Genomic DNA, 26,710 nt, shown 5'->3' with positions numbered 1-26,710 from the left:
TTGCTTCTTTCTACAAGCCTCGCGCTATAAGCCTTGGCGTTCGTATCTATTAATATCTAATAGGAGGCCAAAACTGAGCAAAACTGAAGAATCGATCCAAATATACTTTTACAGAGACATCTTTCTGTTATGTCGAGCTGGAATAGATTGACTTGAAACTGATGCAATTGAAATAGCATATCACTTGCTACAAATATTATATATATATATATATATATATATATATATATACATATATATATATATATATATATATATATATATATATATATATATATATATATATATATACATATATATATATATATATATATATATATATATATATATATATATATATATATATATATATTCATTCCGAAAAACATTCCGAGAAAACATGCTGACACATGCATGTATCCATACATTCTGAGATCGGCAACAAAGCAAAAAAAAAAAAAGTTTATGAGCTACTTAATTGTGCCTGCTTAATAGCAACTAAACAGCTTCCAGTAAAATCATCTCTCATTTGGTTCGTGAACGTAATCTTGTGGTTAATGCAAAACTCTTCCAAGACTTTACTGAAGAAAATAACAAAACAATTCATTTCACTTGTGTTATACTTGACGATGTTACAAATTGCTACAAATTATCGTTTTAAACGAAAGGAAAAGGGAAAAAATGCTTCCTTCATAAATCTTCCTTCTCTCGTATACGACATTAACAACAATAAATGTTGTAAATTAATACAGTTCCGCGTGAAATTGACTGCTTATGTTATGACTCAGTGCTCCACACGATTAGCAATTTTAACGAGCAACAATAAGCTCGAGTGATCGTTATATACTCGTATGTTAAATTGCAAAATGTACCGTCTTATAACGACTCTTTTACATCTATAACAGTTCAAACTCGTTTTGGACAAACTGCACATTTTCCATACAAAGTAATTGATTATACGTGTGCCTTTGGTTATGTGAAGAGCTTCTTAAGTTTACGATGACAGAATAACCGACTCAATTAGTGCCATCATGAGCTTTGAAGTAAAAAAAAAAGGAAGGTAAGAAATGGTATCATTTTGCTTGAATCGCTAGTAATTTATCCGTCAGTGAATGAGGAATGGGTGGTTATAAAATAGAAGAAGAAATATGACAATACATGGAACGCGGTATGGAACGAAAACAAGACAAAGCAGCTTAACAAACGAAATTCAGGAGGACGAGGTTACGACATTTTCAGGACAACGCAACCGAACTCAACAGCATAGCACAACACAGCATAAAGTAAACACCAACGATACAACATCAGACAACACAACATGAAAGGTAACAGCAGAACTAAACAACAACACGACACAAAACATAACACAACTCAACAACACGACACAAAACATAACACAACTCAACAACACGACACAAAACATAACACAACTCAACAACACAACACAGCACAACATTACGCAGGCACAAGTTATAAGAACACATAACAACACATTGACTCTGTATACATTCCTTGCAAAGATATTGCATACACTAAAATCTAGTTCCATAGATTGTCAGATCAAATTTGATTTCAATTTAAGAAGAAATATATGGAAAAAAGAACGGAGGTTACTTGAAAGTACAAGCTGCCCAGTCATGTGTTATATTTTGTGATACATTTGATTCCACTTTGAGACTCTTGAATTTCTGTATGTGATTAACTCCATAACTCCATCCATAACTCCATTCACAACTCCATAGTTCTATCAACACTGCATTCAAATAAATAGTGTTATCTTCGAATAAGAAATATGACGTCATCTGGTTGTACAAGTAAAAGTGCAGCAGTTGTGTGAAGACAGGTATATGTCCCGAATGCAGAACAAATAGCTCCTCCTGTTCTTTGAAATGTACATTTTGTATTGAAATTTTCACAACCGTAAAATTTTAGTAAAGACCACGACCAGACTGGAAAGACATTTCGCGATTTGATTCCACCCTAAATCGCATCAAGTATAAAGGAATGATAAATAACCCAAAAATATTGCAGTGGTACAAAACAATATATATTGCATTTGTGAGACACATATATTACTTATATACAGTTAATAACTGGCAAACTCAGAGAAGCGAGATGATGGTAAGCACATATATAGATCATTTAGGTATAGAAAGAGGAGTATAGAACTATGTGTGAATCAGACTTGTAGTATACTCCAGTCCGTTCTGGTACCCGAGTACATTACCCTCTACTCGTATTCATAGCTTCTAAATCGTACTCAAATTAAGGACCTTGTACTCGTGCTTGGGACATTGTACTCACAATCAACGTCTGCTGTGCATATTCATGAACTGGTCAGAAAATGACACACAGCTACACAACACCACGCGATGTGCAGATTTAAGAGTATCCGGTATTGAAAGCAGTATTGAAGCGACTTGGACTTTGTCATCACTACTCTCAGAAAGTATACCAAATGACGGAATTACTGAAAAAAAATTGTATAAATCTTCAATCTCTTAATGTGATACTTGTAATGAAAATTAGTATACTTAGACAGTAGTCTCATTTTGTCAGTATATCTATATATGATCAATAAACTGATAACAATGTCTGCAGTATCGAATAGGCCTACGTCATTTCAAGCTCAGCTCACTTCAAGCACTACTAATAACCAAGAGAAAGAACTTATCTATAACAGCAATGTTGTAATAAACATTAAAAAGGGATTTTACCGAAATTTTTGTCTTTTTTTGTAATGCAAAGCACGTATAAGCAAGTGGTTGTATATACGAGCGAGCCTTACCTATATACGCTTACGAATTTGTGTAACGACACCGCTCATAAGACTGCCGATTCTATAGAGATTCTTAAACTGTTAATATCGCATCTCGCCTTCAGCATTGATAGACAAGGTCGTTGGAGACAGGGCGCACAGAGGCACTGCATGTCCCCCTCCCCAGTATTGTGCATAACTGCCTCTGTCATAAATTAAAGTATCCATATTTGGTAATAAAATTTAAGTTGCCCTTGTGTTATTCCCAAGAAAAAAAGGTACTGAATATGTTATTACAAATACCATGTTGACGAAACATATAATTGAAAGTGCCCTTTTGCTGAAATAAAAAAAAAACTGGAATTTGTGGTACACTAAATGCAAAGAGGATCCCTTGTGTCGGAAAGCTTGTGGTAAGTTTTTAATTGCCCCCTCAAATCATACTCCCACCGTTCTCCGAATGTTGTCCACCCACCCACCAACCCACCCCCCCACCCACCCATCAACCCACCCAACACTTCAGATTGAACCATCTTCTGTCACCACTGCAAGAATCTTCTAGGAGGCCTAAAGGAGGATGAAAGTATCTAACAAAATCATTTTTTTCAATCTCAAAATGACAAACATTTTGCATAATTATATGAATATCTGCTAGCTGTCTATTGAGTTTTGTTTGATAAATATAGAGAAAGATTTCTTTCTTAACTTTTCTCTCCACCTAAAAGACTGAATATTTTTACCAGCTAGTATAGCAAGGATAATAGGAGAAAGATATTCATAGTCACGAAATCGATGGCTTTTGCGCAGTTTCGGTACTTAATTCGTTCCACGGCTAGACAGTTCCTTCGAAATGGAAATAAATAATTGATTCAGTCTTGCTGCAGCAATGATCACCTCAACTATATATATATATATATATATATATATATATATATATATATATATATATATATATATATATATATATATATATATATATATATATATATATATATATATATATATATATATATATATATATATATATATATATATATGTATATATATATATATATATATGTATATATATATATATATATATATATATAGTCAACTAAAGTGAACTTCTATATACTTATCATTTTGAACGGCTCTATCTAGTCTGGGTAAGTGAGGCTACATTACCCCCGCAATTTGATTTAGTAAGGTGAGTAAAGGAAGACGACATTTAATCAATAGTTCATTACACAGTTTGTTTTGAGACGATAAATCTTCGACACCAAACGTTCTCACTCGAAAAGTGAGGAAAGAAGAAAAACACATCTCAAGAGACTCCAGGGCATTTGCAGGAAAACGATTTTAAAGTAAATGCTTTTCATGATCCCAGTGGAAAATTCAGATTCTTTCAACGGTAAACGTTGACCTAAGTATAAATATTGTTAGAAGGCGGAACATTGGATCAAAATGTATGGATGCTACTGCAGTATATTGTGCTTATAGCGCAGTAAAGCCAATCGGGTACATGGATAAACATATACACGTATAGCATATATGTACATATAACTTTTGTAAAAGAGGGAGTGATATTTGACTGTGACTGTGACACTAAATAAATTTTAAAACAAACAAACACACACACATTACTACCGTATTTTCTTGTTTTTAAAACTACCTACAATACATTTAAGTTATGTATAAACAAAGATGCTACATTTAGGAATAGGTAATGATACGAAATTTGGTTTGAGAAATGGAAATTAAAAAGCCAATAAATTTGATTTTGCATATCTTTCGACCGATATTAGCTCTTATTCAGTATATTATGAAGTGTAACACTATCAAATCTTCATTGATTAATGTATGTGTATTGCGGTTAATTGGCGGTTTCTTACCCTCTCCAGGTTACTCCTTCAAGGTTGCTGGATTCTATGAAAATATATTTCATTTTTATATCTTACAAGATTCAGACAAAATCACTCATTTTCAAAGAATGATGTGAACCACCAAGCATGTTAAAATGACATGAACAAAAATTATGTCGGATCAGCAAACCGATGGACACGTTAACCTTCTTCAATCGTGACACTTTGAAATTACTGGGTTCCGAACGACCTTATAACAATTACTGCTATATTTAATATGAAATATCACATTCAGATTATAAAAAAAATGTGTTGGATTATATTTCTGTTAGTTTTGCGGTTTCATTTTAAGCAGTGGATGAAATCTGGTCAATGGTGATATCGTAATGATTGTAGTCGGCTGCAAAAAATCAGTCGTTGGTAAAAAATGTTGCTAAAGTTACTAGGAAAATACTAAACACAAGTTAGTTCATTTTAAAAGATCAATAATTTCTCATAGATGAAATTGGCAATTTACCTAGATTTAACTAGGGGCGGGGTGTGTATCGCTAGCCTGGATTAATCGTATCATCTCTAACACTTAGACACATCGTAACGGTTGAGTTGGCTATTTTGCTTGTGAGATGAGGTTGGAGAGAATGGGGAGTGGTACATTATATTATCTCTAACACTTGAATAAATGAAGATGGTTTTGGTTTGCTTCCCCTCCAAATGATTAGATTAATTTTTTTAAATTATTTGTAGAAATTCTACTTTGAACTCTCGTCTCTCCGTTCGAAATATCATTGTATGCATAATTGACTCGTTTCCTTAACTATACTCGAGGCAGCCTGTGTAGTAGCATAAGCAATTGTATCTCATTTTAGTGCTCTTAATTTATTTTCTGGACGGGGAAAGATTTTCCGCAGATTACTTTTTCTGATCTAAAGCAAAGTCGAAATGCAACGCTTACCCTTACTTACTCTGACTTATGAGTTAAAAGCTAAAAGCGTTTCCTTAATGAGTGTACAAAGTCTTCAAGCTTTTGAAGGGTTATCCTCCCGCGGATTGATCAGAGATTTACGTCAGTGAGTGTTAGTAAGGTAGGTGGTTTGATGGGGGAGAAGTGGATATGGGGAGGACGGTCTATTCTGGACGTTTGTGGTGATAAGCAGAGGAGTAGCTGTAATGGTAATGTTGGATAGACAGATGAGGAAGTAACATAGACGAAAGGCGGCGCGCAAGTTATATACATAGACGTAGGCGGTGCGCACTGGTTATATACACAGTCGAGGGGCTGTGTGGATATGGTTAGGGGGATATACATATGAAAGGCAGCACAGACGTTGTGAGCATATACAGACAATTGCAGTAAAGAGTGATTGCCTGAGGGGGTGGGGGTTATATATGTAGCCAATGTACAAGTGGATGACGTCATTGTGTTTGTATCACGTGACCTGACCCGGATATACGAGTCGAGCATGCGCGGTAGGTGCCTGACTACGTCTGAGAGGGAGGGATTATGGGATAACAGCCCCGGAGCACGAGGTCAATGAGGTGGCCGGAGATTATATGGGATAAAGAATGACTTATTCTCATTTCGTGAATGTACAATAAAGATTTAAAAAAAAAAGTACGGTGATGTAAATTGTCCCTGGACCCGACCCCTGGCTCTCGGCGTACCTAGTTACAGCAATCATTGATCTTTTGTATTCGAACTGTGATGCATTTTGTCTGTCATATGAACAGACATGAATTTTCTGCACCACTTCTGAGTCGAGCTTTAGATTCAACAATAATGTTCTATATACTGTTTTCCATATTGTGTCAATGTCCTGCAAACAACAGTTGTGTATAACCAATACTACGACCGTGTGGATGTAGAAGGCGTTCGCACTTATGCAATGTAATCTTCACATTTGAAGAGACTCTCCAATAGCAAAAAATTGTTGATAAACGGATAATGATGCAGAAGATTTGATATATAATTATATATATATATATATATATATATATATATATGTGTGTATATATGTGTGTGTGTATGTATGTATATATATATATATATATACATATATATACATATATATATATATATATATATATATATATATATATATATATACATACATATATATATATAAAGCCGTTATTAACACTTAATGAACGTGATGATACGAGACATGATATAATTATTAAAATATCCAAGATTCTTAAAAGCTATGTATTTACTTTCAATTATGCGCGGAACTACTTTACCATGAGTTAAAATCTCTAGGGAAAAACGCTCACATGAAATGATATTTGCAATCGCAGAGAAATGTAATGCTTAAATGGTTATTTGGGTGTCAGACTGTGGCAATAGACGGGTTAGTCTCACCGTAGAATATAATATAGCCATAACGAAAGATTAAGTTAAAGAGGTACTGGATGGGATATGCCGATAGTAGACAATGTAAGACTGTAAGAATATATGGCAGTATAGTTACGATGTGATATTTAATCTTCGGTGAAAATTAAATTGATATTTTTATTATTTAGAAAGAAATTGCCCCAAAGCTGCTGTAGTGGGAAATTAAACCTTTATTTCGGTGACAATGAACAGGATATTTGTATAATGCAGAAAATGTGTCACTTAAAGGGATAGCCAGTTGGTAATGTTTCTCTTATGTTTCAATAACAATATTCAACGCAAAAGGGATAGGTGAAAGACAACGTAATAAGTTATTGTTCATTAGTAAACGACATGGTATAATTTAATAGCTATTTCGGTGGCAATTAAAGGGATATTTTTATTTCAGAAAATGTGGCAATTCACAGGGGTATGCAACATAGTATAGTGGAAAATGTAACAGTTAAAGGGATAGTCATAATGATAAGCAATAGCATGATAAAGGTTTATAACGAACTGGTTCTGCGTGGATATGTCGGTATACAGACAGTTAATTTCTTAAAGGTAATTTCCAGTAGTCTTTAGACAATATGAATGGTACTTAGCTATTTTGGTGACAATTATAGGGATCTTTTTATTTTGGCAATGTTGCACTTAAAAGGGATATGCATAATAACGGTTGACATTTTAATATTTAAAGGGATATTGATATGATAAACAATAGTGTTATGAAGGTATATGGCGAACTGATTTTGAAGGATATACGTCTGTGAATGGTAGACAATGTAATACTTAAAGCTAATTTCCAGTAGTAATCGATGTGGCACTATTTAAGAAAGCATTTTATGGTGAAAAACAATGTGAAACTTATATTGAAGAGAGAAGTATTCCACACTGCTAGTTGAAACCCCATCCATCTCAATATTTCCCTTAACACGAAATATGTTTATATATTGTTGATTAAATATAAGTCTATTTCACAGGCTAAAACCTTCAACTACTCCAGAAAGTTGGATCACAATAGGGGTGGGAAGGGGGGGGGGGGGCTGTGAAGTCATCTGGGCAACTGCTCTACAATACTTGACTTAGGTTTTTAATCTTCTTGAATGATTTATCCATCCATGAGGGTGTGGTTCTCCTTTAAAGATTCAGAAGTTGCTCAGAAATCAACTCGAGCCACCACAAAGTCCTTTAATACCCCCAAAACCTCACTGGTTTGGGTTATTTACGAACGACGATACTTACTTGTCGCGAAACTACACTAACGCACCTTTCCTAGTCTACCATAACGCCACTGGTATCTTTTTTGCACTGCGCCCCCGGTGACTTCTCCTATACGTGTCACGTAAAATATGATTATTTATATTTTTATTATGATTTATTAGGATTTATTTATATTATATCTGATAAGAAAGGTATAAGGTAGACATTTGAAGTGACCTATGCTGTACGAAGAGGGTGGGGGGGGGGGGGAGGATGAGGGACTATTCCCATTGTTGTGAAAGAGCAAATAAGATATGGAGACCTTTGTGGGGTTCCTTAAAGTGTATTAGCTCTTAACAGGTCGCTTTTAGAAGCAACTGTGAGTGAAAAAATGTGATCTGTTTCGATTAATCGACTTGCTATGTGAACAAAAAACAAAACAAATATTTTCCTCAGAAACTAAGGGACGCCAGCAAGAAAACCTCTATTCCCCTGCACCTATATCAGGCAGTATATATAGCACGATAAGACATACTAAAATAACCATATATTGATGAGATGATATTGAGTGGCAATTCTACAAATGGAAACAATAGTGAAAATTATAAAGGGATGGGTTCTGAGGAGTAAAGGAGTTTCCATCCACTTCAGAAGTCCCCAGCAATAAATCAAGGTCCTTTCACAACCACAATTGTTACCAGTTAGAAAACTACCACCAGGAAATGACGTCATGAAACCAACAACAAAATGAATCTTTATGTTTATGGTGGCGCTTTACTCAGGCTGGGTGAGAAACGCATGGATGATCATATATAACACGTATACGGTAAAGGCCTATGTAGCATGATTGACGGTTTATGCGCCAACGGATAGTCGAGCAAATGTGGCGTAAATGTCACATCATTTCATAAATGTGATTACGAGATCTCTAAAATTCAGAAATCTGTCCTTCAAAAGGTAAAACATCCTTGAAAATCAGAGGGATTACTCTGTGTGAAGTTTATCCGTCTATTAGGCGTCAGATTACAATTTAACGGTAATGCCAAGCAGCTGAAATGATACACAAAATGGAGATTGCAGAAGCTATTGAGGAGTCTTGGAAATGTTTTATCTCGTCAAAACAATTGCAGCTGAGAAGCATTTTCTTAATAGTATCACTCACTTAATGACAAGGATTTCCGTCCCGACGACATTAAGAAAAGAACGACCTACGTTATAGTTTACTTAGCCGCTCAAACATCTTTACCAATCGCATACCGAGTACCACTGGCTACACATACATAATATATATATGTATATATATATATATATATATATATATATATATATATATATATATATATGAACATTTAATGACAGCTATGAAAAGATCCCATTGGATAACTCTAAAAGCATTTCCCATCTTTCAGGCAGAGGCTCAAATGACAATTCATTGTCTATGAATACATGTTTTGTGCCTTCACCACAGAAGAGAGAAAAAAAAAACATTTTATACAAAATATACAGATACGGACAGAAAACCCTCAAAAACATCAAACTACATGATTGTTGCAATTCATCTCATGTTACTTTAATCCCCCGGAGTAAAAATAATCTACTCACGGCAAAGATGTTTGAAAATCGATAAGCTTTCTCGTAATTCATCGGCACGTCTAAACCCAAACGGGAATACATCTTAAGCATCATTTCGTTGAGGATATAACAAAACTGTGAAGCTTATATTCTTCTCCCTCCTGTTTTTTTCTAGTTCGACAAACAAATATTTTAGTCTGTTTAAACATGCTAGTGTTTCGTATAGGAATGTGTAATGTTTTGCCTTTTTTTTGTTGCTATATATCACATGAAATCGAAGGAATGCGTGACTTTTTGAAGATCGTAACTCGATAGCTATGGCTGCCAGCAGGAAGCTATAGGTAAATTAAGTCTTCCTTTTAAGTGGCGGCAAGGATAAAAGCAAACTGCATTAAACAAAATATAAGGGAAAGTATAGGCTCCGAAAATGAAAGGTAATGACATCTTCAAGAAGGAAAAAAAGACTGCCACTGTTTTTTTTCTTCTTCATCTTCTTCTTCTTGTTTTCAAAAAGAGGTAAACCAGACGAGAAATTCTCAATTTTACTAGAAGCGATAAAATCTTCATTTTCAGACGTCTTGTTGATAATATTGCACATACAAAGTGAAAACTCTCTTTGAAGTCTGTAACAAGGTAGTCGGAAGGATGTGTATAACTTTCTGTCAATATTTGTCAATTTGACGAAAAATTGCTGATAGGTGAGATTACTTTGGAAAGAGACACAGGTTTTTTCTAAGACGGAGTCGCATGATTTTCGTCCTAATTTCATCCTATATTTAACTTAAATAATATAGGACTAAGCGTTGCATGGGGTAGGTTGTTCAACTAATCTGGTAAAGCAGTCTGTTCGGTTTTACAGCCCATAAATGTTTAAGTCTGTATCTTTTTACACGATTGAAGATTTCATCGTTTATTTTTGACTTCAGGTTTAAAGAAGCTCAATGCGTCTCGATTGTATGCAGGTCTAGCTTAAGACAACTCGGCCAGGTTCAGGTTTGTTTGGGTACCAGCTGGGCATTGTGCTATCTTCAAAAACATTATATGGTTCAGATTCAGATTCAGATTCAGATTCTCTTTATTGCATCCCAAGCTGGGCAATTGATTGCTCACAATATAAAACATACGTACAGTACATAAAATACACACAAAATATAACAGACTTTCAAATACTAAGACATAAGACATAAAACAAAGCTGGCAAGATACGTAAAAACGATAAAATACAAAATACAGTAAAACAGCCCCAGAGATACTTGTGAAACATTGGATTGCACAATGAGCAAATGGTGTAATTATTCAGGATGAATGGGGTTAACAAACATTGGAAGATATTAATGTTCCTTCCTCCATTAACCATTAACAAAATCGTGCTTATGAAATTAGGTTTGATTTCTAGAGTAGAACCGGAGATAATCATATTTGTATTTAATTTTCTGCCGACTGTACTTTATCGTATTTTTTATATTGATATTGGTAAGGTGGGGAGGGGGGGTTGAGGGGGTGGAGTTGAGGAGGGGTGTTGCTCTATTGTACAATTGTCTGTCAGTTGGGCAAGACAAATCTCTCCGAACCGTTATGACGTATACGTTTCGATCTACTTATTGTAATCTCAATCTGCACGCAGTGACATGGATATTGATGTGTTCTGTATGCAGACAGCCGGACCTCATTATTTGAAGAAAAAAAAAAAAAAAAAAAGGGGAAGTTCGCATTTATCAGTCTGCCGCAGAAAGACGAAAAACCAAACAACTCCGGAAACCAGTCTGAATAGAAAACTGACAAATATTTCGATTCAGTTTTTACTAAAGAACCAAAACGGAAAACGAAAGCTTATAATGCAAAATCAGTGCAGTTTTTGTTGTTGTTAATGTTCTCTGTAGAGGAATCAATCCTTACTGGCAAACAGTATGATGCATTTATTTGCCATCAATCACTTTTTCCTTCTTGTTAAATCCGTGAAGAGTAATTTGAGGTTTTTCAGCCCCTCTTTCTTCCTTTCTCATGAATCACAAATTGTTTCTAACGGTATACTGAAGATTTATATCATCCGTGTTATTTGTCTTCATTCGGATTCACAGATTCACGAGGATTCAGCTTGTTTTGAAAGAAATCCGTCGTTTGCGTATAAAATATGTATATATATATATATATGCTGTTGTGTTTTACCGAAGGGTGATTCGTTATGCAGTTAAACGAATATGTTTTGGGTCAAAGTTCCTAGAATTAATAAGACAATGGATTAACATTAACATTAAGCCTTCGTTATCATCAAAATAGCGTTAAATGATCATTCCAGAGATTTAGCAAATATCTTGAAAAAGCGAAAAGCTTCAGAAACATGAGTAGCACTCAAAGTTTTCTTTTTATCTTGGACTAAAACATAGTAAAACTAAAAATCTGCCTAATATCACCATGTATACCGATAAGTATATGGTTAACTTATCAGTGGAAACGACTGGAAACCATAGTTTAATCCTAGGAATTAGTGACTTGGAGTGGTCATAATAATAATAAGCAAATATTTATATAGCGCTTTATGCAAAGGCCTCAAAGCGCTTAAAACAAGTACACAAATATGCAAGACAAATCACTGTAAATTTTGGAATAAATGTGTTTTTAAGAGACGCTTAAAACATAATGTTAGACGCAACAGATATTGGCCTATAGGCCTACATGAATTAGGCAACAAGACAACAATACCCTTTTGTTGTATATACTTAAAAGTATCCAGTGCAGGCTGAGTGTTAGCTATACACGTTACAGGTTTAGATAAGTTATTCCTAAAACAACAAACGCTTGTCAAAGTTAGTGACTGGACTAAAGTATTTTAGCAAATTGACTATTGCAAGGATGGCAGAAATATTCATGGTTAATGTTGCTGTTTGCTGTTGCTCTAACACTTGTCTGTTCCCCAGATGAAACACAAACTCAATGATAATACCAAATAATTTATGTCTTCAAACGACATGTTGACAAAGGACGACATGTTGACAATGGACGACATGTTGACAATGGACGACATGTTGACAATTAGTACGACACGACACGACATTTGATGTGATACGAGACAATACGACACGATATGATATGACATGACGTGGTATAGTATGATATATACGATTATGTCAGGTTAAAATACGATATGATGTGATATGATATGACGTGGTATGGTATGATTAAGGATTATGTCAGGTTAAAATACGACACGATATGATATGACATGACTTGGTACGGTATGATATATGATTATGTCAGGTTAAATACGATACGATGTGATATGACATGAGGTGGTATGGTATGATATATGATTATGTCAGGTTAAAATACGACACGATATGATATGACATGACTTGGTATGGTATGATATATGATTATGTCAGGTTAAAATACGATACGATATGATATGACATGACGTGGTACGGTATGATATATGATTATGTCAGGTTAAAATACGATACGATGTGATATGACATGACGTGGTATGATGGTATGATATATGATTATGTCAGGTTAAACTACGATACGATATAATATGAAATGGTAGGGAAAATGTGACTTGCAATACCATAATTTAATCAATTTGAAACGATCGTTCTAGTATGATAAAAAACGAAGTATTTTGTTCTTTCTTTGTTAGTTATCATCGTGACTATTCTCACAGCGGACCCTCCAACCCGCATCCCACCCCACCCTCCCCTCCAACAGCCCTCCCACAGCCCTCCCACAGCCCTCCCACAAGAAGCAAAAGCCATATGTGGAACGAAAGAACGAAATATAAAACAAAAACCCTAGACGATGAAATCATTGAAATTATTCAATCTAACCGACATGAAGCACATGGGCGCCTTCCAATTGCTTTCCGACACTCGGCACTATATAATTCTTTTTCCTTTTTATCTTCCTTTTATTTTTCTCCCACCGTCAGATACCAGCCTTTTATTTCCCTGTGGATATGAAAGTGAAATGGTAGGCGACCATTTTTCGCCATTATCAAACAGTCATCTTTCATCAAAAGTTTCTTCATTTTATTTGAGATCGGATCGGGTTTCGGTCGATTAGGCTCTTCTCTCAAGCGATCGCTTAATGTATCCTACGGGGGTTCTGTTGCCTGCCAGAGCAGAAAAACCGGGGAGTGCTTGATGTAAAATGCCAACAAAAAAAAGGAAAAGGGAAAAAAATATGTAAGGTTTTTTTTATAGATAAGTTCTTGAGGACGATCTTTATATCGGTGATTGATGAAATAAGAAAATCTTCTTGACTGTGAAGGTAAAAATTTAAAGTCGAAAAGCTCTTCGTGGGTTATCAAGATACAGATAATAGCCTACAGTGTGTTCCCTGCCACAGATGAGAAGGTTGTTTATTTCTAATATTAAAAATAAGACAACAATATTCAAAAATGCATGGAATGTTCCGGCTTGCCTCTGGAGAAGATCCTACCAGTATTGACCACATCGCCCTCGGTAACTTTTACATTTAGATAGAAGAATTTGTTTGTAGTTAATTATTAGAAATAACAGTTTGTTAACAGCCTTGTTTTATTTTTTATACATGCGTTCAAAATGCGTTCAAATCAAATTGACAAACAATGTTGGTAATTTGTCTGTTTCGACACTGATCTTGTTTTGTCGTCTCTTTAGTACTTCTATCTGTTATATCCTTATCTCATATATATATATATATATATATATATATATATATATATATATATATATATATATATATATATATATATATATATATATATATATATACATATATATATTATCTTGTTATAGTTGTCATTACTCAACCATCACATGTTCTTTGGCCCACGTGACATTCTCATGAAACATAAACAGATCTCAAATAATGATTTCCGATTTCCAAAGTCAACACACTTTTTATCACTAATTCGATATGTATAATTGAAAGACAAAAGTGGTATTTTTGGGCAGAGATATGTTATTGCCAGAAACAAAATAGAATAGAAAATACTAATATACCAAGTTGCATGGTTCTTTGCTTGGTGGCTAAATAAAATGAACAATATAGTTCATTCAAGTGAAATATACCTTAATCTTCCGAAATAAACTTTCTTCCTTTCTTTCTATTTATTTTATCAATTTCTCTTTTTCTTTTTCTCTATCTCTCTGTCTAATCGTTGTAGCCAATAGAAGGGATCTGGGTCTAAAACAATTGCCTCGACCCAATTAGTGAGAATTGTGGGGATGATAAGTCGATGATACAAAAAAACATTATTTCTTGTTGTATATATATATATTTAAATAAATGTCTAGGCGAAGATTATTCTTTCTTCAAAGGTATACATCATATAATTTATAAACTATATTTTTTTAATGGTCATTCGATAACGAAACCAAAACGAGGAAATGTTAGAAATGTTTCTTAGTTTGATCAAGTGCAGTCTAATATGAATATTTTTTATTTATTTTTCATTTAGTGTAAGTGTTCTTCAAACTTTGTTGTATTAAACATTTTCAAATAGTACCTTTCTTGCGTGCACATTCCTTTTGTATTAAAATACCGATCACGTATAAAGAAACGGAGCGTGGAGTACACAAGTATAGGCCTATATCTATCCACCTATCATTCTGTGAGCAGAATTGTTAAGATATCTCTTAGGAATAACAACCGCAAGAATTATTAGATCAAAGTTGTTTTGCTGTGAGAATGCAGGGCACAGAAGTTGTAGCCTCTTCGAGATGGTGCTTCATCTAATTTAGATGGGCACCCCAGAGAGACATGAGTGTTAGATTCGAGTTTAGTTGATACTTTGTAATTTCATTTCTGCTCGAATGAGTTTGTTCAAACAGCTGCATCGGGTTTTAATCTGCGATTACAAAAACATGCCACCGATCACTAGTATCAAGTTTGTTTACTTCATTATTATACACTCAGACGGCAACAAGACTGGTTGTGAGTGTAATATATATATTTATATATATATATATATATATATATATATATACATACATATGTGTATGTATATATATATATATATACATATATAAATATAAATAAATAAATACATATATATATATGTGTACATATATATATATACGTATTTATTTATTAATATTTATATGTATATATTTATATGTTTATGTTTATATATATATGTATATATATATATATATTAATATGTATATATTTATATGTATTTATTTATATGTATATATTTATATATATTGACATATTGAACTAAGTAAATCGACAACTATATGTAGATAACTCTCCAAGATGCAAACGGATCTCCTTTAAAGTTAATATTTAAATATGAGATATTAACAGCTGTTGAGATGTATCACGTACCATACGAAATTTATTAAGAAATAAAGTGATATTCATCCAAATTAGAAACATTTTACGATGCGTGATGTTTGCTGATAAATTGCAATTTTCGGTCTAGAAAAGTTTAGTGTTTTTCTCTCCAGTACCAAAAATAAAAACATGAAAATTGAGAGTCACGTTTGTGGGTGCGAACAGGTTTGTTATTTACAAAAGAGGCTGCCAATATGTTTAAAGGTTTAAATTAATTGAAATTGCTTAGGTGCAAAAAAAGAAACTGCACGAAGAAAATGCAACAAAAAATGTAAAAAAAAAGCAACCAAAAAACCCCCCAGAAAAACAAGGTACATGTATGCTCAAAATGATCACAATTTTCCAAACACTTTTCAGCGTATATTTGACCGTATTGGAATACGTGTTTGTGCAAAATGAATTTGTGGCCATTTGTTTGTATTTATAGGGTTTAATGGCGACGCATATAATCTGTGCTATTCTTTACTAAATCTTGGTCACAACAACGATGTCTCTCTTAGCTCAAACTTAACCGTCACTTCTTTAAACTATATAAATATTTTTATAGTTATTTTGTTCTATGATTCCCTTTCTCGGCAAACATCTGGACATCGAATAGCGACAGAATAATAAACGCTATGGACAGGGTTTCTACACAAGTGTATATAACTTAAAAAGTATAATTGCATACGGTATATATGTATATATGTATATATATATATATATATATATATATATATATATATATATATATATATATACATACATATATATATATATATATATATATGTATATATATATATATATATATATATATATATATATATATATATATATATATGCTATTAAAACAAATATAAAATTAAAAAACCTTCATTTTTTTATTTTTTGGCATCTGTCATGTGGCAAACAAAAATTATTGCTTGCCTGTAGCAAACAAGGTGATGAATTAATTACTCTACTGGGATGCTGCAGGGCTAAAAGAAGTGTAAAAAATGTGAAATTAATCAAATTGAAATGAGGGAAATTTCCATCTTTAGGTGATTTCTTAACTTCTATGTTCGAAATCTCGCAAATAGATGAAATAATGTTGAAAGTTGCTCAAGGAAATAAAAAATTATTGACTGGACGAAAATAAACTTAATTATAGAAAGGCAAATATTCTTCCATCAAATAATAAATAAATATAATTATATATATTTTTTCCTTCAATCTTGTTACAGACGTTTTGGCCCAGAGTCGTGATATTTCATGTTCGGTTGCAGAAATTTAGGATAAAAAATTTGAGATCAGATCGAAATTTCAATTTCTTCAATATTGTTTAGGCCTACGCGTTAATCAGAAAGAGTTATTTCTAAGGATGAATTCACACGAAGGGATAGCAATTAGTCACTGATTTCCCCCACTCGTTAAAAAGACAGTAATGTGTTCATATACTTCATACTGTTACAAACACCTTCAGTGTTATAACAAACTTTATCAATATAACCACACACCGATTTTGTTATAATTGTTTCTTGGTTATTATCCGACTAGTTACAAAGACATCTTTGCTTTCATATACCCACTGTGTACAATATTCCTCGGAGTACAATACGCCAAGTTTGCTGCACTTGTTTCTCTGTTGTTAGAAGGTTATAGTTACAGAGACTGCGTTCTTATCATATACCCACTGGTTATACAGGTACATCATTCCTTGTAACACAGCTTCAGTGGTTATATAACCAATCATGAGTTTTGTTATTTGATGGTTCTTATCCAACAGTCATAGAGAGCTAGAGGTTATATTTTCATATACCTACTGGATACAAGTACAAACTCCCCGCCCCCCCCCCCTCCCCATTTTTTGTTGTTGCTATAGGCTATTGACAGAAACTCTGATCTTGCATATATAGTATACACATACTATATTCTTCCTAACACACAATAAGTGGTTATATAACCACTCATCTACTTGTTGCACTGGTTGATTGGTTATCAATAGACTATATAGTTACAGTGGCCACACATCTCAGGCTAGGGCTCATTTACAACCGGTTGCTTTTAGAAAAGGCAATTGAGTTACACTTGTTTATTAATCATAACCTAATAGATGGTTACAGAGAGCGTAACATTATCAAATAAACACCGGATATTGGTGTTTAAGGAATTTGTAACCAATCTTAATGTTTAAATAACGCACACCTTACAGAAACATGAAACTGTTTATTTGTTTCACATATCCTTGGGATCTGGTTTGTAACGAACTGTATTGTTTTCTTCTACAATCCTTAAGCACAACTCTATAGATAACATAACACTTTTCATACAACATAAAAGAGATACTGTAATAAATCGACAGTGACAGCTATTGTATATTACACATCACTACTAGTTATAAACCCCCGTATATGACACAACTAGTGACGTGTTATAGCGCCCGTTATGAAATGATGGTGGCTATCCACGGGGAGGAGGGGGTGGGGTGTAGGGGCGGAGGGGGTGGATATAACGTATACGGATCTGTGGTCATAAGAACATAACTCTAACATGTTTATGTTCATTTACTATCGGTAAAAATGTGCAGATTACCACATTTTTCATCACCGATTTTGGTTAATACCTCCAAGTATAGCTGAAATACATTAATACTTCATACATTTCGTCGTTATAGTTTTAATAAGGCAAACTTTATATACTGCACAGCTTCTTTTATTAATGGTGCAGATGTCCGGTATCAAACTTACATTGCCTTAGAAAAACAAAAGATCGTATTCAGAGGACATATTGTCACGTGGGTGTGGCTTATACTTACTGTATGAATGTTACCACCTCTATAAACATGAAGAATTTCAGATGCAGAATTTTGGAGACGTAAGCCGACCTTAAAGCCGAACACACTAGGTTAGGCCTATAGGCTACAGCGGATGTCACGTTGGTGTATAGGAAATATAGGAGTCATGTACTTATAGTAACTTTGGCGTCATAAAAAAAAAATCACTACAAATCATTTATCTATACGTCACTAGTCACCGTGGTAACCCAGATAAATTATTTGCTTCTTAGGACCTTAGGACTGAAAATTTCAGAAACGCAGATTTTTTGTTTGGTGAATGAATTGCCGAGAAAAGACTTTCCAAAACTACGTAGTTTGTATACTACAGATACAATAGTACATTTGTCAACCAAACGGTGATATCGTTGCTTTCCAGCTCGTAATAGAGGGAGTGGTTTCAGAAAATGGACAATGTGTCTGTTTAATGAAATGTGAGGGCGGTAGGCAAGTATATCTTGTGATTAAGATTAAGTTAAGTAAGATTAGTTAGGGAACCGATAAAAAGTACTTCAGCAATTGAACATGCTTATATTCGAGGGCAATAGAAACGGTTTACAAAAATTAAATCTTAGATTACATGTAGGTATACATATATATATAGATATGCAACAAGTAAAACGACTGATATATAAAGGTTACACTATATTTGATAATGAACAATGAAAATGAACTGTCATGCATTCCGCGCAATCTAAAAGTAACCGGAAGAGTACATCCCAATGTGTTATGAACTTTTATGTACCGGTAAGAGAATGACATTTTATGTATATTTACACTGGAAAGAGGAATAAAATAAGAGTTCAACCCTTCGAGTTTAACCCACATACTGTCCTGTGCCCATTTTCGTCTGTTTTCATTGCGTAATTATATTACAACTCCAGTACTTTCCGCCGGTTACGTTTACACCGACATATATATTAACGATGTATCTATACATGCTCCCAGCACTCAACATTATATGCAAAAGATAATATGCTCAGACTATAGTAACATGCCCACAAGGCTGAGGATGTATCAAGATGTATTGAGCAGTGAAATGAAGTCTTTAAATTTCCAAGATTTCAAGGTCGATGACACAGAGGAGAGAAGCACAGTCTCTCGGAGAGCAGAATCTTCGCTCCGCGTACTTGACAGTTGTACATTTCAACAAAATCTCCGTCCTGATAAAGCAGAACAGAATAAGTTATTTTTTGGGGGAGGTTTGGTGTTTTGACACCATTGATAGAGCAACAGACGCTATGAAAGAAACCCCATTCAAGATAGAGCCTGAGCACGAAAACTAAACAAGTTGATTCACTTTTAACCCCCTCCCCCAGTCCCCTTACATCGATACTGTAGACGTATGTGGCCCAATGTGAGATGGTCTAATGTGAGATGACGGTATAGCCATTTTTTTCCAACTTGTTAAATATATTAATATTGAGTCAATTGTTTTGGATGAGTGAATTGTTCAATAATCTGTGATGTCATACATGGGCTGCAACCAATCTATTATTTTTCTTTCAAATTGATACACACACACACAAAATGACTATAACTAAAAAATTCAGGCTAATAGTTCACTTGGTGTGATCGACTGTATTATATTTTTATGTTTGTATGGTATGTGATCAAATGACTTTTATCAAAATGGAAAAAAATGTTTCCATTGTAGAGGGACCTTAATTGCATCAGTACAAAGGAACAATATTTTTTGATGTTGGTACGGTATATGATCATATGACTTGATCAAAATGAAACAAAAAATGGTTTCAATTGTAGAGGGACCTTCATTGCATCAGTACAAAGGAAGAATATTTTTATGTTGGTATGGTATATGATCAAATGACTTTATCGAAATGAAACAAAAAAATGGTGTCACTCTTAGAGGGACCTGAGTTGCATCAGTAAAAAGGAAGGAAAAAGTTTGAGGTGTTATCCGTGGATCCGTACATCAAATATAATTTCGCAATGAACTTTCTCCAGATCATGCTAGGGTAGTGTTCAAACTGTTATATCGCAGAAACGGTAACAAGCTATCAAGATGGGATCTGGACCAATGTGTTTCGTTTTACCTGCTCTGTGGTGGGCATACATTGTTATTGACGTAGTTTTATTTTAAATCCTATACCTTACTATCCATTCAAGATGTAAGGTGAACAGGGAAACTTACCCAGTTGCAAAGGACGTACATCTCTCTCTCTCGGCCTTCTCCTCTGAGATTTACCATCGTTTGGAATTTCCTTCAGTAATCCGACTTTCACAAATCACATACGACCGTTATCATAGACGTTAATATCTACATGAAAACAAATGATAAACAAATCCTCCAGTCAATTTGAATAAAAGTCATATAACGTCAGAGTTTAGGCACGAAAAGTTCAATATCATTTTCCCAGAACCTGCGTAAATACCTTAAGCCCCAGTCCTGGCCCGAAATAGCTCCATGTACCGGCGAAAAGACACTTTTTATTCCTTTTTATTTTGTGAAAAGTAAAGTCACACAATATAAGGCATGGGCAACTTACTCCACTCTACATCCAGAACCTAGCTAGGAAATATCCACAGGAAATGTTTGTTGTTGGTGAAGGATATTCGCGTATAGGAAGTGTGTTTTTTTGTTCATGGAAATGCATACTCAAAGGCTCCGAAGAAACCGCAACTAACTTGTACTTCGAGCACAGGGAGAAACAAAACAATACATTCTTTCTGTTGAGTATTGATTATATCTCAATCTTCATTGAACACAGATTAGTAACATTTCTAGAATAGTTTAACTGCTTAAAGCCTTATGTAATCCTAAAAGAAGCCAAAACGTGAAAGAATTAGGGTTTACTAGTTACAATAGTTTAAGATGACTGAATTAATTCACACGTCAACTTTTGTGTAAAAGTAAGTTGACCTGACGTTTCGATCCTAGCAGGATCTTCTTCAAAGGCTGGGGTCACGTGTTTACTTTTTTACCCTTTGAAGAAGATCCTGCTAGGATCGAAACGTCAGGCCAACTTACTTTTACACATTCTCTTACACAGGCTCTCTAGTAGATAAGCAGTTTGCTAACAGTTTTATTTTATTTTGACGTCAACTTTTATATCAAACTATGTATTATTAGTAACCCATTTGACAAGAGCGTCTGAGGAGTTTGTATGAAAGTCGGATTAGCGCCGTGCAAATAAACTTTACTCATTTATCTTTCAGTTATTAACAGTTTGTTTAGTTGTTAATCTGTTTTTACCACCTGCTTTTACACATAATTAAGTTTTTGGCACATTTTTTAAAATAAATAAGGCTAATTTTTTATTACAAATTATTAATTTACTACCACAAAGTATTAATTTGTTATTGCAAATTCCCTAATCAGATGTTCTTATGGACAGTAGAGAGCCTCCGTCTATAGCGAATCCAACTAATTTTGTTTTAATATAGCATGGCGCCCTCTAAATATCCCCGGTTCCCTCTGCATTTCTGAAACGTGAAATTTACGTTAATTAAGATATGATCTGATTAATATGGATCTAATTAAAAAGCAATTTACACAAATTTGGGCAGGGAGTCTGATCCGTAATGTTAAATGCGGCCTCATCCCTTTGTTTCAAAATAAGAAAAAAAAACATAACAAGAACAAGAAAGATATAAAAAGTAAAATAAACACATTTAATAACTGTAGCAAGGTAAATACCCATTTGTCAATGATCTTTTAGTTTCATTCGTAAGGAGTTATGTCTAGTCGTCAACTTGTAGGTCAGATATGTCTTAATTAAACGTGCGTCTTAAAACGTGACGCTTCACGAGTCTTTCTGCGTTTTTGCATGTCGCAGTTGACGGTGTCAGAGCGAAATATTTGCAAACCGACAAGCACGTGACGTATCATGTTTAGAAATCGTGTCGCAGTCTTGTATATGAGTTCGCACTCGTAATTTGTACTGGTAGTACTCAATTGATTGATTTAATTCTAGCATGCATAATATGACAAGATTACGTAATCGTGCTTGTAGAGCCTGGGTACTCGTACTTATATACCAAGGAAGGGGGCGGGGCGGGCGGGGGGGGGGGGGGGTTGGGATGATCGCATGTTATTGTTGTACCTGTACCAAAAGCCACCATGTGTGGGTCCCTAGGTTAGGAAAGCAACGGAAAGCATTCGCTATTACTCGTTTTCTGTGAAAATTTGCAGCAAAAAAAAAAAAAAAAAGGTCAACTAAAGTCATGGGTAGAAGTAATTTTAGAAAGTGATTAAATCTCCCATTATTATTGAATGCAGTAGCAGAGGTAATGACAAACGTTGTTTCTATTACATCTATTCAATGAAATTCAAACATCATGCGAGCTGTCTGTCGTGTGAGTTTCCGTCATTATGTCATACAACAAGTCACATATAAGTGCTTAAGTTTCACTAAGAAAGGACCCAGCATTAATACGATGACTGCCATTAAACCTACGTATATGTAATACCGGTGCTAAGCAATGTTTATCTCTCTCTGTTCGTTCATTCATGAGACGCTCAAATCACATTTCACTTTCAATTCAGGTTTTTTAATGTTTTTGTTATGTTTCCTTCTTTTGCACTTTTCACACGCCACGGAATAAAACAAAAAACTATAAAAAAAATGTTTGACGTTTCCCTCTCGTTTTATTGTTTCTACAAATTGCCTTAAACAATAATTTAGGGATTTATATCTAGACAAACGTTGTTTCTATTACATCTATTCAATGAAATTCAATGAACATGAGAGCTGTCTGTCGAGTGTGTTTCCGTCAGCTATAACATACAACCAGTACCAAATAAGTGCTTAAGTTTCACTAAGACCCAGCTTTAAAACGATGACTTGTTAACTTTTTCTGCCATTAATCTACGTAGGCATATGTGTAATAACAGAGCTTAACAATATCTCTCTCTGCTCGTTGGTTCATTAGACGATCAAACCACTTTCACTTTCATAATGTTTGGTTTCTTTCCTTGTTTTTCACTTTCGCACGCCATGGAATAAAAACAAAACTAAAAATATGTTTGACGTTTCCTCGTTTCACTCAGCTTCTTTCGGCTTCACTCAGCTTCTTGGCTTCTTTCGCGAGTTCCTGCTTGCGGGAAGATCACATATACATACATACATACATACATACTCAGGTTTGACTGTTTCTATAAATAGCCTAAAAATATAAAAATGGGATTAAATGTAAACGATTACATCAAGACACTTGGTAGTGTCTGGGGTTTTATAAGGAGGCCCGGATGGAATATGAGATAGTTAAAAAAATATTAATGAAGAAAGGAAAAAGGGGAGGGTGGGGGGGGGGGGGCTCGACATAATTGTGCCCGCTGCCCGACTTGGCCCTCGACGCACCCGTTCCTATACCATATATATTCTTACATAGAACAGAAGAAGAAATTCTGCTGCACCGGCAAGAATGATTCGTGCAACACGTTATACTATGATTCCCTCATCAAACACATCTATATTAGCCGGTACATAGCTTTGACTTTATTGCTCACGGACATTAAAGGAGAAGCTATCTCAACCATCGGTCCCGTTTGGAAGATATTGGGGCTTTGAAGTCGGGAGTTTCTTTTTTTTTTATCATCAGAGCATAACTATGTAAACAAAGATATTATATATTAATATTAATATGCTTTCGTAGCACTACTTAAAAGCTTCGAAGATACTTTTTTAAAATTTATTTAGACTTGTCACTAACTGGGAACATTAAGTTGACTAATAATATATTATAGGATCCCTAGCTATATCAGAGCCCATGCACGGCTCTTGCTCACGAAGGGACTCTAGCTAATAAACTTGGATATCGCCATCTATTTTGTAAAAGTTCAGGAAAGAAAAGGCGGCAAAGTAGGATCTGGTTAATTTGAAACCGATCGTGATATTAGAGTACAAATACTTTGCAGGTATATTCACTGATCAGTAAAAGTGGGATTCCCCATTTCAAATATAACGCATGACGTAATTGTGGTTTAGAAAAATGGATTGTCAAATAAGAAGCATTATTTATCGACAACTATGGGCATTCTAAGAGCGGAAAGATGGTGGTTGTGGTGGGGAGGAAAGGAATTATGTTGAGTACATGGCCCCTTTCTGATAATTAAATCAGTTGCAATCGTATTTAAAATATTCTCATATAGGCAAAATGTAGCGTCCATTTTACCACTGTATGTATAATGGTATATTTTTGGGGGATTTATTGTTCTCTTTGGTCCCAAGGTCTATATGGTTAAGCTAAAAGAAGTATAACTTGATGGTATCAACATTCATTGAAAGCTACCTTGCTTCAGTAGGCCTACAACCACATTTTGTACAAAATGGTTTCCACCAAACTAATAATATTAATCATTTTCATATGTTTTGAATCCCGAAAAGAGATGTGTTAAGTGTGTCGTGTACTTAAAAAATGTTTTGTCCGTTTTGAACTTAAGCTACCTTGGAGCCATTATCATAAAGTTCCTGTATGCTTGTTGTAATGCTATACATATACCTTCACAATACAGTAAGTGTTCTATTAATATTTCTAGATAGGAACAATGCATGCGTAGATATCTCCGAAATAGCTTATTCGAATTGATCGTCGTACTTTGGTACCTTTGGTAACAGTAAACTTTCTCATCTGGTACTTAGCCTAAGTTCTTCTTGACCAATACTGGTGTTTTAGTGTAAGGCGAAGAAACTAATTCATTAATGAACCTTTTAAGTTAAGTGATTCTGAATAATATCGCACATATCTGATACATAAGATTTTTATTTCATTTGCAAAGAACTTATTTATTTGTAGTACTTGTACGAAAGCTATACATCATGAAAAGTGCATGCGAATGATACAAAGCATCACAAGATATTGTCATACAAACATGCACACACGAATAACATTTAAAATTGTATCAAAATGGGTGGGATCATACACTGGGGGAACACATTACATATGTATTACAATATTACAACAATAACATCTTACTTGACCTTCGACCTCCCCATAGTAGTTGTGCATGGAGTTCATATAAAAAAAGTGTGTCTCCTTGTAGTCTCTATGAATATAAATATTTGATGCAGTTTCCCTTTCTTGGGCCCCTTATCTAATTTCTTCCCTTCAACTCCCCCCCCCTCCCTCCCGACAAAAATGATAAATCAATGCTACTGAGTAATGACAAAACACAAAATATAAGATATATACATATGTTCTTTCACTCCCAATCTAAGTTCTTCAACTAAAGTCCAATCTATGGGGAAAGTGTGGGACAATTAAGCAAATACGGCACAACAATACCTCAACTATAAAAATACAGTCATGGAAAAGACTACATAATGTCACTTTTGGCATTCCATACCACTGCATCTTGACAACACCAGTAGGAATTATTAGTGGCATAGGAAGGTACTTTTGAGTGGGGAGGCTGAAGACTGATGGCCGGCCTGGGGGAGGGGTCTAAGGGGAGGGGGTGTCCCATTCCCCTTTGGAATTTATTTGCATTTCCAGGTGGCCTCAGATGCAATTTGGTGCAATATAGCACACTTCAACACCCACTCCATTTTGTAAAGAATTTTGCATTTTCACCTGGCCAAATGAGATTTTTTTTTCATTTGGAAATGAAAAAGGGGTTTTCTGACTTGCGGAGCGGGGGGGGGGGGCAGAACGATACTTCCGCCCCCCATATTTTTCACTGGGGGGCTGGCGCCCCCAGCCCCCCGGTTCCTACGCCCTTGGGAATTATATTCCCAGACATGAATTTTGCAATATTCTTTTACAACATTCTACTATCAATACTTAAGGTGACAGAAGATTTCATCAAGTATTTCAACAGTTTTACCACCTGAATAAATGGCTACATAGTTGGGTGTTTATTACTGTTTATTACCAGTCCCCCCCCCCCCCACACGGCACCCAGAACAGA

General features: G+C 34.6%; 1 protein-coding gene across 1 annotated transcript in view; it reads right to left on the bottom strand.

The window, feature by feature from the left end:
* LOC139961986 (uncharacterized) overlaps positions 1-21,118 on the bottom strand; it is a 103,163-nt gene extending 82,045 nt beyond the window's left edge. The window contains exon 1 of the mRNA XM_071961757.1: positions 20,993-21,118. The gene's annotated coding sequence lies outside the window, so the exon portion shown is untranslated. The remainder of the gene's footprint in view (positions 1-20,992) is intronic.
* Positions 21,119-26,710: the final 5,592 nt, after the last annotated feature.

This window comes from Apostichopus japonicus, chromosome 20 (assembly GCF_037975245.1).
Source record: "Apostichopus japonicus isolate 1M-3 chromosome 20, ASM3797524v1, whole genome shotgun sequence".
NCBI lineage: Eukaryota > Metazoa > Echinodermata > Holothuroidea > Aspidochirotida > Stichopodidae > Apostichopus > Apostichopus japonicus.
This window is presented reverse-complemented; position numbering and strand designations above follow the sequence as displayed.